Genomic DNA, 19,718 nt, shown 5'->3' on the forward strand with positions numbered 1-19,718 from the left:
AAGGTTTGAATTCGATGTCGATAACATGTGAATTCGATATATTATGTTATGCAGGCAGTTTTCAGTGTAAATCGGATTCGGATAAATATAAGTTATCGGATAAGTTTTTGCTTAGCTAAGCACCTTCAGCAACCACACGAATGAATCATGGGTAATATGTCCGGTTGATTGCCCCTTCCCGTGGTGATAGCACTCATCGATTATTGTGACAATCGCTTAATTTGCTTGAGTTATCGTTATCACACACGCGCCGTGGGCAAATGCGCCCTGTTGTTTAGTAATACTAGGCGCAATATTTATTATTATTGGTTGCCGTGCCATATTTCTGCCTCTTCTGGGCACTCTTATCGCCCGATTTCCCCCAGCGCCTCCCCTTTTTATTGTTGATTATCACAATAGACGCCATGGCAACTTTTTTCTTCTTTATTTTTGGTTTGGTTGGTGAGAGTGCAAGGAAGCGATAATTCGCATGGTGGTTTGTCGCCGTTTTGTATTTTTTGGGTTTGTGGACATTCTTAGACTTTGTTTTGTACTTCGGTTGGTATCTTTGGATTTTCCACGCTATCCGCGATTACGCTTGCATGCTCGAGCATGTCTGTCTTGGCGCTTGAAGAAGATTCCCTTCCATAATCCCTTTAAAATTTGCGATGATGTTTTCGCTGCTCGACTTGCCTGGCTTCATTCACATTATCTGCTCTGTGAATAGTATGAGTTATTGTTTGATATCTCACAAGGTCCCCCGCACCCCTGTTCCCCGAGCTCATTGAAAATTCCAGCGGACGCAATTACCACCCCAATTGTCTCCCAATCTAAGTTTTCGCTTTTGAGCGGCTCCGCCTCTTTGCTCGACTGTATTTTCAGTGTTTCCTTCGCTTTATTTATTTTTCGCTTATTGCGACTTATAAAAATATTTCAGTTGTTGTTTGCGCTCCCCATTCGCCAGTTTGCCAGTTCGCTTGTTGTCGTCATCAGAGTGGCTGGAATTTGTTGTATTATTTTCTTTTTCGGTAATTTTTCCACCATATTTTCTGCTGTTCTCTTCTGCGAAATGTTTATCTTGTTTTGTTTGGCTGGCCCCTAATCGAGATAATACTTTTATTTTTATTATTTTTTTTTTATACGAGAATACGATTCTTTTATTTCTGGGTTTGCTCCGAATATCTCGAAAATGTACGGGGTACGGGTATAGCCAAAAATATTAGTTTTTGCGATATGAACATGTTGATTTTGTGTGTGGCACTTGATTTTCTGGCTGTCATCGGTTAGATATTTGTTTATTTCCACACTCTTATCGTTTGTTATGAATTTCTGACAAAAAAAAGTTTTTGGGGATAATTGTTTCAGCTAATTCTGATACCTCAAAGCATATAAAGTTTATACGCCTTGCCTATCAAGTAGGTGAAAATGTCCGTAGATTTCAGTTCAGCTTTCTTCTCGTGTCTTTTCATTCTGCCCTAATTAACTTCTCGCTCAGCATTCTCGACTTCATCTGCGGTTTTTCACATACATACACATTTCTGGTTTTTTTCTCTGCCTGTCGATCAGCGGCATCAAAAAGTTTCCGCTTACTTTGTTGCCTTTTCATTACTGATAGCCAGCTGCACGTATACTTTCGCCCATAAATCTCCGCCGGTTGCTAATAATTTCAGCCGACTGTGAGCCCTAACCCCGCAGAAGATTTCGCCACGGATCACGTTGGTTTTGAGTGGGTGAAAGGAGCTCAGGCAGCTGTGCACCCAGCCCAGTCTTCCTCGGGTCCAGGTCTCCTATGTCCCCCGTTTCGCCTCTTCTCTATAACCCGCTTTTACCCCTTTCTACGTCTGCCTGTGTAGGCGTTCTTTTTCTTTGCAATTTCACCCGGCTCACACAGATACACACCAACACATGCCCATAACCGGTGCGCCTTGTCTGCTCTCCTTCTCCTGCATTTGACTTTATGCGGGGTATCTCTGTTTTCTGCTTGAGGATGTTACAGCTTTTAAATCTTTATTCGAATATTTAACAATTGTTTTATCTTTATCTGATTGATAATCAGATTAAAGTAAGTATTAAGAGAGAATTGTACATTCTCTTATAATGAAGATTTAGTATGGAACTTCTAAAGCTTAAAGAAAAACCTCTTCACAAGGGTATTTAATACAACTTGTTATTAAATCTTTGTCTACTGCTCTTATCTGCTCCCCTTCTTCTTGTTTTGGGCATCTTTAATAACGAGAATCTTTCACTTTGCCTCGTTGTTTCTGCTGCAGCCTGACACCGTTATTCTATACTCTAGAGATGGCAACGTGAGTGTCTGTGTGATGAGTCAATGTGGGGTAATCACAATTAAACAATATTCGTTTATGGAAAACCAGATGCACCCGGTTCTCGAAGTTACCTGGATTGGGCTGAGACCTCACTGGGAACAGGTTCCACCGTCTGGGTTCCCGAAAACAAACAGGTTCCACATGTCGAACGTGTCCAAAATGGATTCCCAAAGGGAAATTGGTACACGCGTGCATCTCTCATTAAGACTCAGACGGCTCCCTATTCTCCGCCCGCCTTTCTTCTCCTTCTCCTCCATTCTTTTGGGCCCCTTTCTCCGCTTCTCTAGCTACTTGCTACTTGGTTATGTGATACATTAATGGCGTTTGTGTGTGCGTGCCTCTCGGTGTTCCCTTTTGCGACACACAAAATAAAGCCAAAAGCAGCAAAGGTTTCTTCAAAAGCATTCTACCAAGCCCACGCACTACAGAAGCCCCAGAGAGCGAAAGAGAGGGAAATACGTCGGTGAGCGAGACGGGGCACGGGTGGGCAAGCTCACATGTCAATCAGTCCCTTTCTGACACGTTCTACAATACGTTGTTTCTGCTGACGAGAGAAGTTCAATTTAGTTTTAAATAAATATTTCATATTTTTCCCAGCTCATGATTCCCTTCAAATCCATTAGAGCTTAAAAATTAAACTGTGCTTGTATGTACAATTATTATTATTATTATTATGACAATTATTCATTAAATTATGTACTTGTAGTGTATTTATTTTGTGATTTTAAAATACCCTTTAAATTCCTGATACTGATACAAGTTTTTAATTTAAGCAAATGTTGAGTAATTTGCAATGATATTATTGTTGATTTGGTTTTTATTTTTGGCCCGACCGAAAATATATTTGGCTGCTCGGTTGACATGTGAGGAAAAGACGAGAAGCAGACCCAAAGAGACATGCGAACGAGAAATGTAAATGAAATTTCCATGCAAGACATCACGTAGGCTCAAAGTGCAGATACAACGAAAACCGAAAGACGGGTAAACAAAATTTAGATTTGGTTTCGGAATGGTTAAATGAGCCAACGACTCCGACCCGCTGCAAATTCATGAATATACTCGTATTCATGGCTCTCTGGGGTGAATATCTTACGGACTGAAGGATCCTACGATCGATAGGGCGAGATCCGCACAATCGATGGCAGAAATGAAATTGTTTTTTCACAACTCAAAACTCGGGAAGGTCAAACTGGGGTTGGGCGGGCACTTAAAGGGTCCGCCACTCAGGGAAACTCGTGAAAATGACAGCTGTCCGTGATGACTGTATGTATCTGCCAGATGCACAGACACTTAGATACTCAGCTCAAGTCGACTATGGCAAACATTTCAATTAACCAAAACGCAAGGCAGCAGTAAAAACGAGGGGCCAGATACTAGATACAGTGGATAAAAGAGGACAGGCACCAAATTATCTTAATGATGTGTATTTATTTTGCTTAGCTTTTCCCTCAATTATTTCTGACATGCCACCAAATTTGACTTCTGGTGTTGTCATACGTGGCCTGTATATTGGCTAATATATGGTGGATGGGGTCAGCTAGTCGAGGCCAAATGGATGGTATTTTCCCAGATGTATGAAAACTAGTTTAAAATCTATATAAGTTTGTCAATACCTTAAGTGGAATTCCATTACAATTCCTTCAAATTCAATACCCAAACTGTAAATTCATTACACACACACCACACTATTTTATTATTAGACATTAAATTAACTGATAATTGCCATACTTTAATTACATATTCATTCTCTTCCGTTGCAGGTAAGCCAAAAAATAGATTTGATGATCCCCACGAAGTGATTAAGTGAGTTTCAATTTGATGTATTCGAATATGATAATTCCCGGGGAGATCTGAACTTTGTGTACTGTTCCTGAGGCTGTTTTCGTTCATGGTTAGATGACTTTCAGCCGTCTCTTTCTCATCATGGATGTACATACATTGATTTCAACTCAGTTTCGGTTGTTTTTCGTTGATTTTTGAGCCTGGGTCTCGGTGCTCCGAAAGATCTTCGCCGAGCGGAGCAGCAACTCTGAGAAATCGGACCAGTTTCTTTAGTCTGAGAACTTGTTTCGCGTGTCTGTAGACGTTCATTGCGCATACAGTTGGCAGTTTTAATTGAGTTTGCAGTCCCCGAAAAACAAGTGAGAATTATGGGTATGTGTGAGTCGACTAAAGGATACCTTGTACGTGCAGGAGAAATCATACATTTGGATATGGGATAGATTGCAAAATATAGATAGCTTTATAATAATGTTGCTGGACAATTATGGTACCCATTGGTACCATAATTCAAATGGCCTATGAAAGAGTAACTCTAATTTGCCATTAAGCGCCACGTCCTTCGATTCTCATCTCGCTGCTACTCTTTTGGAGTCTCCGCTCTTTAGTTTGCAGCTTTGGGGAACGGCGACAAATGGAGGTCAACATAAAAATGATAAAAAAAAAAACTTAAACAAGAAAAAACAATAAACGCGCTAAGAAGCAGTATAAAGAAAATTCGCCAACACAAGTTGGTTTAAAAGCTTAACTTCCCTCGTACAGCTGCGGACATTATGATGTAGAATGGGTTGGGCTATAGAAATGCCTAAAAAAGTTATCTTTGAGTAATATGCCTCAGATATTTTCAAATCCATGCTACGAATACTGATGCATACATGTGTTGTTGGCATCCATAGATTTTTTGCTTAACCCATTTACTGCTATTGTGTTGACCCCCGGTGTGTATCCCCTTTAAACTGTAGAGCGGTAAGCCTTGAGGTTGCTGCCATTGTAGAGCGGGCTGTCAATGTCTGCGTCACTTGTTTTATTGCCCGTCTGTTCGCTGTGTATCTGTGCGTGTGACAATGCAGGGCCTTTTACTCGAATTGTATTCCACAACGTTCCAGCATACGCGGCGACCCGAGATACAGATACTTTTACAGTTGCAGATACAGATACGTGCGTCGTCTATGGAAATTGAGACTAAATTGGGTTAACAAGTGTTAATGGACAGAGATCTGGTACCTCCCTGCCGCTCCCACTGTTATTTAAACGAAAAATTGCATCGACATGGGAAAAGGGAACAGGAATTCAACAGCGAACGAAAAGATACATTGGGAGCACTGTGGGAAAGAGCACCGAAATTTTGTTGGGTGCCGCAAGTACAGTAAGCTCCAATGAAAGGCATTCCTTAATCTAATAATGGCGAAATTATACTCCAATTTGGGAACAGAATATTTAAGAACTTGACAAGATGCAAAGGAATTTGTTTGTATTAAATAAAATTTGAAATGAACTCGCCGTATCAATGTCTCGCATTTCGCTTTCAATTTCCATTTCGATCAATCAATTTTAATGAAATTTCTCAGAACTTTTTGGCAGCGCTACATGCCGGCTCTTATTTTAGCACCCGCCTCGAAACACCTTTCGAAAACCACCGCCGCCCATCACCCACTTACACGCAAATTTACATTGCGACAGATTACGCAAAGCAAAGAGCAGGTAAACAGATTAGAAGGGAATTTGAAAAGAATGAGATGAATGAAAGTAGCATTAAAAGTAAATACAGTGAAAGCTTGTTTTGAGTGCCAGATTCGATTCTAAAAGCAACTTGTAAAGTAAGTTTCGAATCTGTTCTTCGACATTAAATTCGAGCTAGAGAAATTCTTTAGAAAAATCTTAGAATGTGTTAAGCCAGTTGCTGCAACTGTAACAGCAAATTAAATAATATCAAAGCTGTTTAAGCCAAGGATGCAAACAGTGGGTGTTGGGGGTGTGTTCTCATGGGGCGGTGCTGAATGGGCGATAGGTGCAAGAAAAAGCAAAAGTAAATGCAGAGAACACCGGGCACAGAAATAGAATTCTCGGACTTACACAACAAGCTCAACGAAGGTGGCATACACAAGGGATATACATACATACATTTAGTTGAAGCAGTCGGGTGGTGGCAATAATTGGCGGGTGGCACCGGGTGGTTGTCTTTGCCTCCGTCACAACACATTAAACGCAATTATAGAAAGTCAATTGAAGAGCAACAAGAACAGAGGGAAAGGCAACAAACTGTGCGCGGGCGTTGAAAGGCTGCACAAAAAAAGCCGACAGCAACGTCAAATGCGACTTGGTTTACACACAAACAGAAGATACATTTAGATACATCCTGCGTTGGCAGGAGAGAGGAAAGCCACCGCAACACGTGCCTCTATTTGCCTGTTTTGTCCAGATTGGGTCGTTTCCCAATTACACTGTAAGAACTTCATTTTACTCTATATTCTATTGAAATTTTGTATATGATTAATTGTATCTATCAGATACTTTTTTGAACAAAATCTCTTCTACCATTTTTGAAGCATTAGGTAGTTGTATCGTCATTTTCCAGTATTTTAGAGTTTTTCTTTCAGTGTGCATTTCATGCAGACCCCACAGATTTCCCTCTGCTTCTCACCGCTTTTTGCTAATTCCATTTTGCATGCTGGGACGCCCTGCAGAGAAGTTTCTATTAAAATCCTTTCCTCGCCGTGGGAATAGGTAAACAAAGTGGGTGGACGGGGCGGTGCGGGTTGGGAAAAGCGGGTAAAGGAGGAGAGTGAAAATGCGAGAAATCTATGAAAATTCAAATAGTGCCTACAGGAATACTTGCGGAGAAAACTGTAGCAGGCGAATGAGACATTTGCTGAGCTTTCACCTCACAGATTTTGCTCCATATGCCGGAGATACATTTATCGGTTTCAGCTCACCATTGCCAGATTCACTTCTCGTGGGCTCACTGTAGCCGGTTTTCAGGCCTTAATTTGCAAAGTCTGTCGGCTTAGCAGCTAAAATCCAGAAATTGCTCCACCACCCTCTTTTTTTTACTGCTTTTCCTAGGTTTTTGATTCGCTTATCGAAGTATCTGGCCGTAGTTTACCTGTTATTATTGTCATTTTCGCTTTCTACAGGTGTGTAGATGTTTGTTGTTGCTTCGGGGCTGAAATCGTATGACTAATGGGAGATTTTACTGTGTTGCTGCTCGCTATTTCTATACCTTTTTGCCTTCTGCTGCGTTTTAAAGCCAAAACAAGTTTACTCGCCATTATTAATTGATGTTGTTGTTTTCATTCGTTCGTGTCGGGGCGTTCCACACAATACCCGCCAAAAAAAGGCAACAAAGCTAGTGTTTTTTTTATATACAATTTTTGCCTCTCCATTTGTCTTAAAACACAGCTCTGTTCTCCGCTGATATGCGGATATAAGTAGATTTAGATTAGACAAATTTGTTTAGCCGCCAAGGTTGTGTGGAGCGTCTGTTTGGGGAACACAAAACCGTCGATAATACTGGCTTTAATTTATCAATTCCGTTTTAGTGTAGTGAATGTTCCTCATAGACTCGCTTGATCAAGGTGTTTTGAATTGCAAAGTTTAGGTTCCAGGAAATTCGGCCCGTGCACTTTTGGAGGTTTTGAATTGAGACCAAAGTATCAAGTTGCCCGCGTGCGCATTATGTGCATTATGTATTAAAGGCGATTTTCTTGGCAATTGGCTGTGTTGTTTTCGTTCTACTTTTGTTTTAAATTACCACGCCCAGTTCCTTCAATCTTAAATTTTGCATTTCAAGCGATTCAACCAGAGAGCCAGAAGAAACCCAGCAAAACGAAAATATTGAATATGCAAAAAGACGTTTTCGACGTTGTTGATGTTGGCAGGCATAAATAAGAGAAGGAAAACATAAAAAACACACGGCAAAGTTATGCGACAGAAATGTGGACCCCCGCCCTCTCCTCCACCAACCTATCTGCAATTTGTGCTGGCGGAAAAGCGGGGAAAAGCGGGAAAAGCCGACGGAAAGGGCAAACATTCCCGTGTAAAACTCGTCCATAAAATGCAGATAAGAAAAGCAAAAAGTTGCAGCCAAAGTGCAGTTAGGCAACATTGTGGTCGGTCTGCTTTTCTTTTTTGTTTTTTCCTCTTGGTTTTCCCCTTTTGTTTCGGCCTGTTTTGCCTTTAAGGCGGCGCACTTACATACATACGTACATATATTTATTTTGTTCTTGTCTTATTACAGATTAAATTAAATATTTAAAATGAAATTCGCCCGTCTTCTGGGCGGCAAAAGGTGACCGCGCTCGTTTTTCTCGTTTGCTAATTTCTGGGCAATTAAGTTGAAAATATTCTTTCGGCTTTACATTCCCTGGTTTGCGATTCTTTTTTGGACATTGCATGCATTTCACTTACATATTTTATTTTCGCTGCTGTTGACCGCTGAGTGGGGCAATTGTTTTAATTTTAATTTCAGTCTGCCGAAAGGTTGTATGCTTCGCCGGTCATTAAAATAGAAAATCGGTAGGAATACTGTTTATTAAGTTTACCTATCTTTTTTAATTTCCTGCAAAAATCCTATTTATTCTCGTCTGATTGCTGAAATTCAATGGGATTTATAGGACCATATATGTATATATATATTGCTTTATAGGCCGGGCTTATCTATAAGAACTGTTTCTGTTTATGATTGATAATAAAGTGAAGATAAAAATTTGTGTGCCCAAATTAAAGATTTTGCCCTAGCTCTGACTACATTTTGTGGGTGGTTTCCACCCGTCGTTCTGTTCACACCCCTTTTGCAAGCAGTCAACTGACAAATTCCCGAGCTCGTCTCATTAAACTCGTTTGAAAGCGTTCATAAATCTAAGCTGGAACTCACAATTCACTCTCTGCTGGTTCGTCATTGATTAATACGTGCAAAAAGCGGAATTAACGACAATAACGACAGGCCACTCTAACATTAATTATGCATTTTTGTATAATTTATGAATTTAATGTTTTACATTTTTGTATTATTAATTAAATGAATGCTTATTTGTGTGATGAATTATGATAATAGCCTTCGCCGCTGTCTGTTCGTCTGTCCCTCTTCTGGGTTTCTCTGCTGATTCAGTTCGCAATTGCTGAGGGGGTGGGCCGACCATGGGCGGCGAGGCGGTTGCCAGGAGGGGATCGGGCGTAGCTGCTGCCAACTGTCAGCCTACACTAGCACTCGCACTCACATTTGACGACGACGGCGCCAAACTTCTCCCCCAGCCCACTCGACGAGCCAAGTGAAACTTGTCGTTGCCACGTAGCGTCTGTGGCTGCTGCTGCCACATCACGCCCCCTTTGCCACGCCCCTGGGCCCCTGGGCTCGACTGCGGCACTGAGTCATAGTTTGCCATGAGTTTGTTTGCTCGCTGCCTCCATTTGCTGCGAAACAGTTTGCATACCCTGTCCCGAATAGGGTTGCCTCTGGACAAGTGATTCATCTGCCGGAGACAGTTTCAAATCGGATTAGGAAAAAATGGTTAAAAATTCGCTTATTTGGATATATTTCAAACCGATTAATGGCAAGTATAAGTATCACACTTATTAGGCAATGTGAAATAACCCTTTCATCGATCTTACGACAGTTTGAAGCAAAATTTGTATCTGTGCAGAAGCTTTGAAGGCAGCTCCCTTGATACTGCATTAAAAAGAGTTTACTTCCTAAGCAATTTAACAGTGATTTCCCTTCTATAAGGGCTGACTGCTTTATAATCCCAAAAGCGTGTTACATCTTCGACTAAGAACTTCCATCGGTTGATGGCATTCTGGTGTTGCTAGCTGCCAGCACTCCTTCCACTTCTATTAGTCATTGGCCATTCGTTCGGCGAAATGTTGCAACATAAACTCACTCCGCAGTTGTGGATATTGGCCTGGTCGGTCGAGCCACCCTAGGAATGGATTATAGAGCGGTGATGTCAGCGGGGTCCGCTGTCTCTAGTAGTAGTATAGTACATCCCCTTTCATACCCTTAACCTAGCCCAATGTCACTGCTAGTTTTCACCCCAAAACAAAAACATGAAGTTTGTGTTTTGTTTGGGTTTTTGTCTTGGCCTCTTCGCTTTTGCTTCTCCTGGCTATCTGAGCTGTGTTTTGTCTGGGTTTTCTCGGAACTTGGGTACTATTATGAGAAGTGGTCTTCCTTCTGGCGTTCCCTCATTTCACTAGTTGTTCTCGTATGAAATTTCAGAGGCTTTTTGCTGCTTTTCCTTTTCTGTTCATTTTTATGTTAATTTATGAACAATTTTCCCTTTTTTATGTGCTTTTATTGCTGGCCACTCAATTTCTCAGCCTTCTCGGTTTTCCCCAGCCTTCTTTCTTATTACTCTTTTTTCCTAACTCTGTTCCTTTTTCCTGGCATGCCATATGCTTACAATTCCATTTGAATTTCTAGCGCTCGACTTGAAGTTTTCATTTCCGTTGAACTATTTTCGGGGGTAAACTTTCACGCCCGCTTTTATGGCAATGTTCGTTATAGGGGGGATCTTCGGTATTGGCTTCCTTTCGGGTCTTTGAACTTGTTTTCGTGCGTTTTTGCGGCTCATAACATTAAATGTGGCCTTTTGTTGTTCTTTGGCGCTTTGAGTTCTTCAGCTGGCTCGACTTTATGGCTGTTGCCTGAAATGTAACACATTTCGTGCGTTTTACGCGTTTGCCTGGCGTATGAGTAATATTTTGTGTTTTTATTGCGTATACGTCGTGTGGTCCCCTTTTCGCTCGCGCGTCTTGTTAACGAAACGTATCGTGCACCTCAATTCATTTGAAATTATTTAATACAAGATGTAGTTAGATGCAATTAACGAAAAGAAAATTGCAATGGTGAATTGGCCAGAAAGATACATAAATAAAAATATATATGCTATAACTGTTTCCCTTGCCCGATCTCTTAGGAATTTATAAACTTTCATTAGTGTTTCCCTCGAATTTAAGGCCTTTTCTGAAAAATCGTTTCGAAAAATTTAAAATGCCCATGCAAAGGAGGCGTGTCAATTACATTAACTAGAGCACGCCATTCCGGGCCAACAACCAATCAAGCAGCTATACGAAATTCCTACTTTGCTTCCCCCCCTTGTAGCCATAATTCATATTGCATCGATTGATCCATATTTTATAATGCCCGAACACAAACAGCGAGCGGACCAACCCAATTGGAATTGGCTTATTTTCGTTTTCCACGAGGTTGGGCGTCTAAAAACGAGGCTAAACTAATCGGGGGCGGGGTGAATAATTCATCACTCAAGTGTCGCACTCACGACCCATAACTCATGTCCACTTCAAGCCGATTACAATGGGAATTTTCGAAATTTTTCTACGCATCAAGAATCGCACTGAAACAATAGTTCTGCCGACTTTACCGATAACTAGCTTCTTTTATTGGAAGTAAGCTTGCGATTTCGTTATCTCACGCACACCACAGCTGATAAAACCAGAGTGCACCATCCTTATCAATCGTTCTAAAATGAAATGCATTTTGTTTATCGCCATGTGTTTGAATGGAATATTGTAAGCTGGTGGTGATACGACGATTTCCTTCACAATGTGAACAACTATATTTCTGCAAGTGTATAGTACAAGGATGAAGGGGTAGGGGGATAACATAATAATGTCATTGCACTCTTGAACTCGTCTCTGCGTCATTGTGGGCAAAAAACAACAATGACAATTCCAGCAGAACAACAATCATGCATATATATATATATACATATGTGATAATGATGCTGTTAATGATGAGGCAGGAACATAATCCTAACGAAATTAAACCAAACGAGAGACTTCAGTGCAGGTGGACAGCATTAAATTCTATTTTCGCACATGCAAAATAAAAACAGATAACCAGAATCAAAATGTTTCCTCAAATTAGCTTAAACCAGAAATATTTCAAATATTTCAATTGGGAATGCTGCAAATAAGCGAAAGGTTTCATCACACTTATAATGAATAAGTTTATGTTTTGAACAAAATGTTTTAATTTGAAAATAATTTTAAAACTGACAAATTTTGGGGACAAAGTCGAATTTCCGCCAAGAAACGAAGCGGCAAATCAATGGAATGTGAATGAATAATCGAATAATAGATTGCCTTTGGCCACTGGTTTTCCCTTTCTGCTTACAGTGCAATCGACACTTATTCGATTTCTAATTTGCAGTGCGGTTTTTATTATTATTTTTCTTGACTACTACTGGCTTTTCCTTTCGTTTGTGTCCAACCCCTTCGACTCGTTTTGCCTATGTTGTGTGTTCAATCAAATTGACACGCTTTCCCTTTTTGCTTCATTTCCTTTGGCCGTCTTCTTTTGCAGCCTGTTTGCATTTGCATTTAAATTACATTGGATACCGAAATTTGAAAACGATTCGCCGGGTTTTTCTCTCTCGATTTGGGGTCTGCTGGGAACGCGGATTGTGGGATTGGCTTGAACTTTGCACAGACTCGATGCAAAAATGTGATACTTTGCGGTAACGATCCCCAAGAGCTGCAAATCGCGAGAGAGGGAGTATGATACTCGAACTTTTTAGGGATTGAGAAAAGGAAAGAGTATAATAAAAACATTAATTAAATACATGGCTTGATATTGCAGGGCTTGAAGAGGGTTGTGTGTTTGCTTTATGATTGCTTATCAAGAATTCAAATTTTCACTTTTCCAGTCGAATAACATAATATTTTTGCCCATATGTGTAGCCCACGAAGTGAATGATTTTAATCAGCGACTGTTGTCCATTTCAGTTTGTGTTTATGTTGTTTTTCCATACTTTATTTTATTTGCGCTGCTTTCATGCGTCAAAATATTTTCCAGTTTTAGTAGCTGTTGTTGCCTCCGACTGTAGACTGACTGTATGTAGTATCGTTGTTCCAGTTCTCCCGATGATGATCATTATGATGAAGACTTGTTAGACTTGACGCACGGCCGAAAGAGAGGGAAAACGTTGGGCGAAAGAGACGGACGGCGGCCTGCCTGGTTAGCTGATGCTATTTTTATTTGGTTGCTGTTGTTTTTGCAGTTCTTGTCGCGTCTCACCCCTCCATAGAATCTGGCACGGACTTCTGCGCCCTCTTCACCCTCTCCACCGCAACCCATATCACTCCACTTTCCAGTGCACCCGCGTTTGACCCCAATTGAAGTTAACTCCGCTTGGCTGGGCGCTACTCAAAGTGTCTGTTACGAAAATACCCTGCAATGTGGAGTGCATGTTCTTATCGGTATATAATCAATTCACAGAGTTCATCCACTTTTAAATCTATATTTATCATTTAAGAGATCCATCATAATTGAAACCAAAATTATGTTAGATTAGATAATCTAGATGTTTAATGCGCTGGCACATGTATGGCACAATTGAATATGAATAATATTCAAATAATATTTTGTATTCTTTTGGTTCGTGTTCAAAACATTCTTAAATTATTGATTCTTAAATTTTTTTGACGGTTCAAATTAATGGCGACCATACATTGGCAAATTAGTTTTATTCTTTTTGAACCTGTCAATGGTCTCTGTGCCGCACAGTCATGGCTATTTCTTCTCGATTCTTTTTGTGCCAAAGTTGTTTTCCAAGTGAAAAACCCACCCACTGCCTGCCCACTTGTACCAGCACACCTGAAGAGTTATGCGGCCACGCCCACTTCCGTCGGCTGTCCTCTCACGCCCCTGCGCCCTCTTCTCGTCGCATTGTGCAACACTCTTGCGTCTCTCTCTGCGATTCTCAGTCGGGTTACTTTAGGTCATTGCAGCTGGCGTTACGCTTCTAATGCTCGCTTGAAGGACGTCGAGTCGACGTCGACTGCAACTGCGAGAGTTATGTGCCCCGATGTTTATACTTTTGTTTGTAGTTGTCATTCTATAGCCAGACTAAAAAAAAAAAAATCCAAGCGACCTTTAAGCGGTCGTCAACATTTTGTTTACTTCAACACAAAGTCGTTTCGCTAGTCTAGCCACATGGAAAAACGCAAACAAAACTGAGAAAAAATTTTGAATTCCTAATTACAATGGGTTCTATCAGATAAACAAGTACGCGAGGAATGCGGGAACTTAGGGTGATAAGAGCCGCTTGTGGGAAATGTTTTCAGGGGTTAGATGAAAGAACTTGATAAAAGATTGCATACAGTTGGCTTATGCCTTCTAAGAAGCTCTTTACAATTTTCACAAAGACTTTTTAGGGTTATATTATTTATATTTTCATAAACTGAAAAGCAAACAATCGTTTCGGGGCTATCGAATGCCAATAATCTACAAGTATACAAACCTATATTAGTTTAAAATTCAAATGTTTTGTGTTTCGGCAGTAGTCTGGCAATTTTAGTTTCGAAACCATTCAGATATAATAATGATTCTGCAATTCTTTCATTACATAGCCTCCCATTCATCGTCCAATTTCAAGTTTCTGTGCAATTTGCCAATTTCAATTCGGTTCATTTCGAATGGTTGATCTTAATCTGCGAAGAGCAAAACTTTCACCCGATGAAAAGTGGACGGCGAACAAATTTCCCTTTAATTTTGTATTATTTTGTTGGTTTGTTTCGGTTTTGTGTCGGGTATTTTCGGTTTCTTTTGCCATGAATTACGTTTAATTTGAAATGATTTTGTTGCTATTGCCGCTGTCGACTTGTCAACTGCATGCAACATTTAACCGAAAAGCAGCAAAAAGCAATCGAAAAAGCGATCAAAAAGTGGATCGTTACGAGGCGGGTTTTTGAGTGGGTGGCAGAAGAAGGGGGTGGGATAGTGGGTGGAGGTGGAGGTAAACGCCACCCGCCATCGTATCTGTTGCTCAGTCAGCATCCACAAGCTTTCGCGGAGCAAAAGAAATCCACTTGCGATCCACAAGCAATGTGTGGGCAAAGCGTTCTACACTCGCGGCCAAGAGAATAGTATCGAGACAAAAACATGAAGAAAACTAAAAAAAAACCTATCGAGGCCATTAGTTTTTTCGTTTTACCAGACCTTTAATATGTACAGCACAACAATTTTTTTCAAGAAATGTTTAATTCATACATTATCTACGCCACTGCATTTGTGGATCGTGTTGTGGGTGCCTGCTTTTACCTAATTTTTCATTTTGCCGCTCTAGCTGCGCCGAGCAATAGCCTGGAAAACTCTTAGAAACCATGCTGCCGTAGATCCGCGCAATTTAAATTGAAATTGCAATGGAAATTTCATTGCTATTGCTGTTTTTGCTGTCTGTTTGGCAGATCCGCAAAGCGGCACCAAAAAAAAAAGGCAGTACAACACAGCTCTTTAAAGGCCATTTTGTGTTATTGTGTTTGCTGTAATTGAATCTTGTTTGTTGGTTGCATTGTTGTGGCTCCGCGGCAATAATGGCAATATTCGAAAGAAACCCGATTCGAGCATTAACCAATGGCAGTGTCAGCTTGAGCTTTCCACGCAGAGAAAATATCTCGTAAATATCTTGCAAAATAATAATAATAAGAGTGTCTAGACCCTCTTTATCATCTGATAAACTGATCTGCCCACAATTTCTTGCTGTGCACCGAGAGAAATAGCGATATCGAATGGAAAAGGGGAGCGATCGTTGGGGATTTGTTGTTGCTGGGCGCTGGCTTTATTGGCGTCACTGCAGCGGACTGCGCTGCCTCAGTCGACGTCTTGAATGCAATCAAGTGTGCAATGCAATTACACAAATGGAAAAGCAACAACAGCAACGGCAGCTGTAGGAAAAACTTAAACAATTAAAGCAACAACAATTGCAGTAACTTCAGCATTATTCAGCACCTTGTTGTTGCTCACTCTGGATACCCCTGGAAATTCGTCTAGAAATCGGGCTGTTTCGAATGTTGTTAATTACAGAAATTATTCTTTTTAGTTACATTCAAAGAAGACTTTCGTAGAATAAGTAATTTCAAAGAAATGTGCTCAATTAGAATGTAACAAGTTCACTTATGAGAAATCGCCAAGGGCTTCGTAGAAATATCCTGCAATCAAGGGTATTTTTAGCTTCGTTATTGCCATTGTGGCCTCGGCTTTTGGTCATATTGTTGCCAAGCTGCAAAAGCACACAAATCAAAACGAGACGAAATGAGGGGGATTATAACACACATACATACATATATAAAAGTAGCAACTCTTATTTTGCGCTGCCAGCTCGAAGCAAGAAATTCACTGAAGCGTTGTTGTTGCCGCCGTTGGTGCATTTGATTTATTGCATTTTCCATTTGGCTAAGCGTGGAAAATGCGAAAATACGAACTTCCGATTGCCATTTGGAAAATATGTAAATGGCGTTTCTCGGCAACATGTTGCATGCAGCGCCCGTTGTTGCCGGGCCATCGATTCAATCATCATTAGCCATCGATGCCATGTCCAGCTGAAGCTAACGATGCACTTTGGATTGAGTCGAGAACCCGTCTAACGTGGTCGATAGCCACTAACTGAGATAGAAAATCGATTTGGTGGGAGAACCTGAAACCATTGCGCTGATTAAAAATGAGCAGAAGCTTAGCAAACGAGTTGATCACATACTAATGACTTTTTAGTATATCTTAACACCGATCGGGGGATCTGTTAATATGAAACGTAGCTTTTTGAGCGCTTCTCCTTTATCTCTTGCTTTTTGTACATCTCCTCTTGCTTGAAGTTGTGAAAGTACCAATGGGATTTTTTCTGCATCGTTTTTTAGAAAGGCGACAGTTTGTTTCCATGCCCTGCTTCTTCGTGCAGCAGCAACATGTCTCTGCAATTTGTTGCACGAGTGCCATATCTGACATTATCTGCAATTTTTAAGATCGTCGCCGCTTCCTTCTTGCTCCTTTTCCCCGAGATAACTTGTCTTCTGATTGTGGTTGGGAACATCACAGTGGTTTGGTGGGTGGAAAGGGGGGCTAGTGGCGGGTGGAGTATGCAAATGAGTGTAAGATTGCCATCGGGTGTTAAATATGCAACACAGGCCATGAAATATGCAACGACAGCAGTAGCAGCAAAGTCAGATACATAATCAGAAGAATCAGCAACAATAAGTGCACAAATATATGAAGCTGGAACAGCCATAAAAGCAACGTCTCTAGCACGAAAGTGCGGCAACATCAGGCATACCTATGTATGGAAAACAAGCTGCAACATCAGTGAAAACACTTGAGACAAACAAAGCTGTGTCTATGCAACATAAGTCCCATAAGCGGCAGCAGTAGTATAACCCACATCTATGAGAAACGCAGGAGAAGCAACGGCAGTAATAAAATTAGAAGGAAAAGCAACACAAGCAGATCCATCGACTATCGGACATGTGGCAAGCCCGCAGCAACATTGACAACAGCAGCAACATTGACAACAGCAGCAACATACATAACAATTGATGGCCAGAAGAAGCAGCAGCAGAAGAATCACGAAAGCTTCTGGGTAATTGCTCTGCCTTCCACGTCTCTTTCTTCTCAGGTTTCAACGTCGACTTTCTCCGTTGTTCTTGCACGTTCTGCCTGTTCCCATTTCATACTGATTGCAAGGGAGTTGTGGAAGGGGGGGGGGGGCTTAAAAGGCGGGAAAAGGTGGAAAGGGGGCGGAGAGGTCGCCGGCAACTTTGTTGGCCGAGCAATTGTCGCTGCTGCTGCTGTTTTTCTGCTGCTTTTGGAACTTGTTTTTGTTCGTGTCTGTAGGTTCATGTTTTGTAGGTGCCACCTATGTTGTTGTTGTTGTTGTTGTTGTTGCTGCTGGCTTCGTCAGGTGCGTTGACAAGTGGAAATGCTTGCCCGTGCATTGCTCTCATTGCAGCGACAAATATTTATACTGCCTTCCCCGCCAGCCGCCCACTTTTCGCCCAAACGCCCATCCCAGCCACCCCGAAAGCCCCTCGTCGTGATTGCTATACACAGAAAAAGAAATTATAGTGTTACAGCAATGTGATTCCCAAGTTTTCTATATCATATCGTGCTAATGCATATTCATTATAATGCGGTTAAAGTTTGCAATCATACACATTGGTTGGCTACAACTTGTTTGGTAGCTTCTAATTGGTAGTTACAACATTTCAATATCAACTTTTAACTATTCGAGCAAACTCCATTTTAAACATGAAATTAAAAAATGTTAGCTGGCACTTCTTTTTATTTCAGTGTAAGCTTCTCCCGGTTCTTGTCCTCGTTTTTTCCGATCCGCCACTGCACTTCTTCCCCGTCCCTTGTTCATTGTTTGCGTCGATTAATCAGCGCATTTAATATGCGGCAAACGCACTGCAACAGCAACAGCAACAAAAACATCCATATCAACGGCAACCATATAGGAGGAGCTATAGACCCCAAGCACGAAGCTATAGCTAAAGCCGGAGTTCAGACAAGTTGGGTCCAAGCCAACTAACCTGTTGCTTTCACAGTGTTTTCCCCTCGCACCTCTGTTTTTTATGTGTGTGTTTTTTTTTTGTATTTAGCCCGTTTGCTGCCTTCCCTCTTTTTCATTTAGCGCCTTTCCGCTTCCGTTTTGTAAATAATTTATTTTGAATTTCTCGATGGTATATAATTATGCTCGTTTTTCGCTTTGTTCAACTTCCGCTGCAAGGTTTTTGGCTGCATTTTAACAAAAGAGCACATAAACCAAAGTGGTGAATTTGCATTTTCGTTTTGAAACAATATTACCATACATGGGGCTAAAAACCAACGCGGCGTGTAAGTTAAATGCTAAAAAGTCACACCACCCAGCCAAAGAGTTCTCGAAACTTTCTCTAAAACTCGAAAATTTATAACTTTATTAGCTTCCGAACATCGGACTTATTCCCCTCGAGTTAGCTTGTAATTGCTAACTAGCATTCTATAGGTGTGCTTATGTGATTACTGGAATTACCACAAAAATCTATGAAGAGAAACCCTTGTGATGCCAAGTTGACTTAGAACCCAAACCAATATTACATTCAGTTACACATCCCGGTGTGTTTATCAGTTTTCTGCTTAAAAACCGCAATGAACTCGTTGAGCGATCAACCATTAACCGATAAGAAACATCAGAGATAATGGTAACTCGGAACCATTCGGGCAGCAAGGGGTTAACATGAAACATATATATGTTAGTATAAGTAAAGAAAAAAAACCAAAGAAAACCTTGGGGAATTCTACATTTCTAAAGAAGTGGCAAGGGTTTTATAAGTCTTATATGGGGATATTTTGCCAACAAATATTTAGCACCGACATTCGTATGTATAATGGAAGTTTGGAATATTTGTTTTTGTACAATTCAATCACGATATTTCTTTGAATAAGCGAATCCAATTCATTTTGGATCCCCGAGAGCAGATCGCTTGCATCGGGGGCAAACGCCCCCGCAAATCATTCGATACGACGCCCCCTTTTAGGTTCATGCACCCCGCTGCCCCACCTCCACCCCCATTTACAGTTGGCTGAATCTTTTATGCAACAGACACAGAAATTGGAAAAGCTGAGGAGGGGGCAACTAAAACACAAATACGAGTGGAAACCGCAGGCAGCGCAGATTCGTTTTGTTTGCTAAAACTGCGTCACGTTGCAAGTTTGCCTCCTCCCCCTCCCCCGCAAATCCTCCTCCTCCGCATCTCTATATTTCAGCTACTGCTGCCGAGATTTGCGTAAACAAATCGGTTTTATTATATTTTTTCTCTTTTTCCGGAGCTGCTGCGTTGTGTAACCCGAGGGACAAATGATGTCAA

At 41.0% G+C, this 19,718-nt stretch overlaps 1 protein-coding gene and 2 long non-coding RNA genes across 5 annotated transcripts in view; 2 read left to right on the forward strand and 1 right to left on the reverse strand.

The window, feature by feature from the left end:
* Hipk (Homeodomain interacting protein kinase) overlaps positions 1-19,718 on the forward strand; it is a 38,040-nt gene that overhangs the window by 5,102 nt on the left and 13,220 nt on the right. The window lies entirely within an intron of this gene.
* Positions 2,136-2,849, reverse strand: lncRNA:CR46249 (long non-coding RNA:CR46249). Its single transcript, NR_133143.1, has 2 exons — positions 2,378-2,849; positions 2,136-2,293 (listed from the first exon to the last, which is right to left on the reverse strand). It is a non-coding gene; the product is annotated as a long non-coding RNA:CR46249 (long non-coding RNA).
* lncRNA:CR45808 (long non-coding RNA:CR45808) lies at positions 5,055-5,578 on the forward strand. The gene has a single exon (NR_133144.1). It is a non-coding gene; the product is annotated as a long non-coding RNA:CR45808 (long non-coding RNA).

The sequence above is a fragment of the Drosophila melanogaster genome, chromosome 3L, assembly GCF_000001215.4.
Source record: "Drosophila melanogaster chromosome 3L".
NCBI lineage: Eukaryota > Metazoa > Arthropoda > Insecta > Diptera > Drosophilidae > Drosophila > Drosophila melanogaster.